Source organism: Olea europaea, unplaced genomic scaffold, assembly GCF_002742605.1.
Source record: "Olea europaea var. sylvestris unplaced genomic scaffold, O_europaea_v1 scaffold180, whole genome shotgun sequence".
In the NCBI taxonomy this organism is placed as follows: Eukaryota; Viridiplantae; Streptophyta; class Magnoliopsida; order Lamiales; family Oleaceae; genus Olea; species Olea europaea.
Window position 1 is genome coordinate 21,906 of NW_019235742.1, and position 5,430 is coordinate 27,335.

At 34.6% G+C, this 5,430-nt stretch overlaps 1 long non-coding RNA gene across 1 annotated transcript; it reads right to left on the reverse strand.

Annotated features, from left to right (window-relative positions):
* Positions 1-1,579: 1,579 nt before the first annotated feature.
* Positions 1,580-5,186, reverse strand: LOC111378290. The gene is made up of 5 exons (XR_002699838.1): positions 4,971-5,186; positions 4,677-4,722; positions 4,312-4,432; positions 2,457-2,584; positions 1,580-2,149 (listed from the first exon to the last, which is right to left on the reverse strand). It is a non-coding gene; the product is annotated as an uncharacterized LOC111378290 (long non-coding RNA).
* Positions 5,187-5,430: the final 244 nt, after the last annotated feature.

A 5,430-nucleotide genomic window follows, 5' to 3' on the forward strand; every position in this document is an offset into this window, starting at 1 on the left:
ATAAGGTTTTGGAAGTTGTGAGATCGATATTGAAGATATGTATAAAAACCTAAAATCATATGAAAAACTTAAAATAGGTACCAAACTGTAAAAATTGGAGAGATGGGGGGGAGGGGGGGGGGACTGCTATTTGCAAACCATAGCTCAACCAAGATTAGAAGTGATCAATGGATTCCATGATCCGATCATGGTAATCAACCACAATTAGCGCGATTGGATCCCAAGCTCCTTGTTGGACGTGGTTGTTTCACAGTTTTCCTACATTGAAAAGTTTGGATTCTTTTTGTTTTATTTGAGGTCATTTTAGGTTCATTTTGAGGCATGACTTTTGAGATGGGCCTATCACTATAGACAGATATAGTCTAGATAAAAACAAAGAGGACACAATAAAGAGTGGGGATGTAAACGAATCGATTCATAGTTTGAGCATGGCTTCGGTAAAAATGGGTTGAGCTTTATTTGCCTGAGTCAAACTGAGCCAAAGTTGAGCTGGCTCTTTTTTTCCCCAAAATTTTAATTACTTTTATTAAGGCAATTGCCTTTAAAGCTACCTTTTCAAAGGCTCTATACACGGATTGGCCCGTGTTAGTGCGACAAGTCGGCTCAAGCTCGGGCTAACACTTGAAAATGAGGCTCGGTTCCAACGATCCTCGACGAGTAGTGAGCTAAGTCCGCTCGAACCTTTTTGGGCCGAGTCACATGTCATTCGAACCGACGAGTCAAATTGACATCCCTAATGGAGAGTCACAAGTAAAACAGAGAGAATATACAAGAGAGAAGAAAAGAAAAAGCTAGGATTTCAAGATTGTGTTAGCGGCGAAGTACTTCAAATGCTCCATATGTTCTCTTTTCCCATAATGTGCAACTAAATCAATAGTTTGGATGAAATATTTTATTATAGTTTTGAACTTTAATTTTATTTATTATGCTTTGATCTCAAGTTAATATTTGTGTATTATTTTTACTTTTATTATTCATGCTTTAAAACAATTTGGTATTGTTTCATTGATTTGTAAGCAGGAAGGATTCGAGAGGTGAGTTATTATTTTAGACCTCATAGTAAAAATTGAAATTTGTGTAAAAGATATATCTTCACTAAGTTTGCAGTCATTAATTGAATATTTTTGTGACTGTATACTCTTAATTAAGACTTATCATGATTTAAAAAAGAGACACTACACCAAAAAAGACCTTTTGCAGCGGTCAAAAATCGCTGAAAAAGGTCTTTTGCAGCGTTTTAACGTATGTAGAGGTGGATGTTGTTATTGAGGGACGAGTTTTTGCAGCGTTTTTTCAACGTTACAAAAGACAGTCTTTTGCAGCGTTTAAACAACGTTGCAAGAGACTGCCTTTTGCAACGTTGCAATGCAGTTCTTTTGCAACGTTTAACAAACGTTGCAAAAGAACTGTCTTTTGCAATGTTGATCCAACATTGCAAAAGGTAGTCTTTTGCAATGTTGTTTAAACGTTGCAAACGACTAGCTTTTGCAACATCTTTCGACCGTTGCCGTAGAATTTTTTTTATATAGTAAATTGACTTGCAAAATTGAAAATAACACTTTGTGAACAAATTTTGGAATTGCATAAAAATTAATAATTTCATTAAAAATTTTTGAATCAATACACTTGAACATTAAAATGTGATACAACACCACCTAACTAAAAAAGAGTAAAGATTAAAGAGTTCTTGTTGCATCCTCTATACAGCTCGAAACTACAATAAACTATCCAAACTACAAATTGCAATTAAATAATGGCATTGGAGACGAAGGGACAAATCAAGTAACCATAATATAACATAAAGATCACCAGTTAATTGAAGCAATCTCTAATTTCAACTATTTGACAACCCTAGAGTGATAAATTAACCTTGCTTCCAGTGACTTTCACCAGTTCTACAAACATAAATCAAAAGGGATAACAAATAGCAGAGCACCAAGAAAAACAGCTTCTTCCGTGTCAACTCGCCTATGATATTTCCCGAAACTGGGCAATGGCCTTCTTTTGAATAACAGCTTTATAACTATCTCCAGCCTGCACTTCGAGTTTTGGATCCAACTTCTTAGGTTGATTTCCCTGTAACCGCTCTAGTATCCATGACCTGAACTTGGACAGGGTCTACCATGCCACTTCCATCTTTTCCCAAGCCCTAGTTATGCGATCAATAGAGAGAAACCAAACAAAAATTCCAGAAAGCAAAGTGAGATACTGAAATAAACAAAACGAATGCCATTTTCACTTTAGAGCTGAAGGATGCCTACAAGTTATGGTGCAAATGAGTCTCCAAAAGACCAGAGAAGAATATATAGGACGACTTTGGAGAAAATAGCCCTTAAAATTCTTGCCTCTCAAGACCAAGAAAAATATTCGACATAGTACTTACACAAAACCAATTCAAATTGTTTACGAACAAACTTTACATAAGCGTGCACATAGATTTTGACAAGGGAACTGACCCATATTCACCGATGGACATTTTTCTCCGGTAAACATCGAATTCCTCTGCGACGAGCATAGGAAACATGTAGCCCTCATGAAATGCGTCTCTGCTTCTACTCTTGAAAGTCCATTCACCTAATTTATCCTGTAAGAAAATGCAATGGAGGAAAATAAGAGGACATAAAGTTTTCAGGCATGTTTTGTATGTTGGATTGGACAACATTGAATATAATTAACAAAGAAGATGCTTTCACAATGTTATTTAGCACTACATACACAATAAAATTCGAAAAGAATAATGCGTACTAACCCTAAGAGCTATTTAATGGCTTCTCTCGTAAATTGCTAAAATGAGCATTTTCAAAATGAAACCAAATTGACAAACCAATCTTCCTCAAGTCATTATGCTTTTGAAATAAACAAGAAAATTTTCTTGCTACCATGATTGAAAGATTATTAGAAAAATAAAATATCAACAACATTGCCTAATCTCTAAATTCTATACAATATGCAAATGAGATGTAGCTCAAGTGGCAAAGTTGAAGACCTAGGGACCATGGGATTCATGCAATTCCAATAAAGGACTCTTATTTGCCCTACTATATTATCAAATTATTTGAAATGTCAAGATTTACATACAATAAAGTCCATTAAGGCGGCTGACATTGCAAAATATTTTCATGTTGCTCGAGGTGCTAAAACCCCATTCAGTAGAATTTAGACTTAAAACTCACATGTAAGGGGAGGGTACCCAAGTGATTACATGTCCACAAGTCAAGCCTTAACGATATAGGACACATTAGGGTTCTCACACTCCACTCATTTCAAAGTTGACGTCCGTGATGGACCATATTCTCAATGGGCTACATTAATAAACCCATCTTTTACTTTTAAGTAACCCTCCCTCCCAATTCACTTGTTGGCAATTAGGATCGTCCTGAGAATGGTGCCTAGTCTCATACAATAGCCATGGCCATGCTAGATTGGACTCACCCTCCAAACTTGTTTGTAATGAAATGTCAGTTAAGTATAAACCCACAAATCAAGGCCTTACTTTAGGGGAGTCGTTATCAGTTATCACTTAGAGTAAATGCAAATAAAGCATAGTCACAAGTGCATTGCTAGAAAGATGTAGTAATGAAGTTCAACATATCCACAGTGAATAGATCACATTATCTTCTATACCAAAAGGTTTCTCTTACTGGTTTTATGCAATCCATAAACTATAACACAATAGTAACAAACCATTTATTATTATTATAATTATTTTTTAATTTTTTTTGTAATCATGAAATCCTAAACAATTTGGTCCATACATCAGAAACAAGAAGAAACCATGTACAGTCTAAATCCACTTACTACATCAGTATCCCTGTGAAAAATTTAAGTCCACATGAATAACCATCAAATTATTTATTTAACAGCAAAGGCCTATTGAAAATCAAGAATCCCCTCATCAAAAAGAATTATTGTCATGTTATTTAAGTCCACATGAATAATCATCAAATTATTTAATCATCCTATGCTCTGTGCTCTGTTGTTGCAAATGGTTTCTTCCGCATGGTCCAAAATGAAGCAAAATATCGATTCTACACTCGAAAGCAACGTATTTAATTTAGATGCATTGTGGAAACCCATAAGTAATGATCAATGATCAAATAACATGACAATAATACTGAAGTCGAACAAGTTACAACTTAATTACATTGTGAATTGGCTGATGGAGTTTATCTCAATATCCCTTTGTATCTCACACATTGTGAATTAGAGAACTTCTTCTGAACCATAAATCATATAAGCAGAATAAACAATGTGAATAAAACATTTAAATAAACATGCAATAATTCTTATAATATGCATATGATACTGTACCTTTGGGAACATCATTCATGGACTCTTTTGAGAGGTAATCAATAAAACTTCCAATTCTTCAATTACAGTCCCATGAATTGGAGGTGATGTTTTGGTTTCTCTAAATCTGTATCGGATACATCTGACAAAATTTGGAAATAAAGAGTAAAAATTTATAGGCCAATAATTAAAATTCATTTTTTTTTTCAAATGCCAAAATCCCATAAGACTGTAACCCTTATTTCAATTTCCCTCAAAATCCTAAAAATTACCCCAAACAAAGAAAAGAAGATCATCAAACAAACATATACCGGTAGAAAATTATTCACATTAAAATTCAGGAAAAAATGGAAACAAATAAAAAGAGATGTTTCTAGAATACATACCCAACAACTAGATGGCAGCCATCATTTTAACGCTGCAAATGTCATCCTGAACGAGAAGGAAGACATCAATTTCTTGATTAACATTGTAATAATAGAATAAAAGTACAAAACTTTTCAAACAAAGCAAAGCCCCAAAAATGAAAATCAGCCTCCCAATTTAAAGAAACCAGTCGAGACAGAAAATCTCCTACTTCTTAATTTCCCGTCAAAAATAAAAAATTAAATTTTCACGTGTGAATCCCTACTCTGTACAATAAAGGGAATAAGAATTGTATAAATAGTAAGTGGGCATACCTTGAAGACGACAGGACCCAAAATATGCTAAATTAGCGTTACAAAAGGCTCAAAATCAGAGGAAGACGAAGAATTTTAGTAGAGAGAGGCAACTATGAAAAGAGGCGTGAGGATGAAGACCCAACCATGGCAATAACTTCATCTTCTCTAAACTGCGTGAGGATGAAAGAGGGATTGGAGAGAGAAGATTTATGGTATTATAATGGAAGAGGAAGAATTGCCCGTGATAGAGGAATTGTTAGGGTTGCATAATTGTAATTGTTCAAAATTTTAATTTTAATTTTTTTCTTAGCGGATCAAATCGAGTCGGTTTAACTCGGTTTCCTTTTCGCAACGTTTAAAATCCGTTGCGAAAGACCCTTTTCGCAACTTTTTTTAAACGTTGCAAGAGGGTTTCCCTTTGGCAACGTTTGATAAACGTTGCAAAAGATTAACTTTTCGTAACGTTTATTAAACGTTG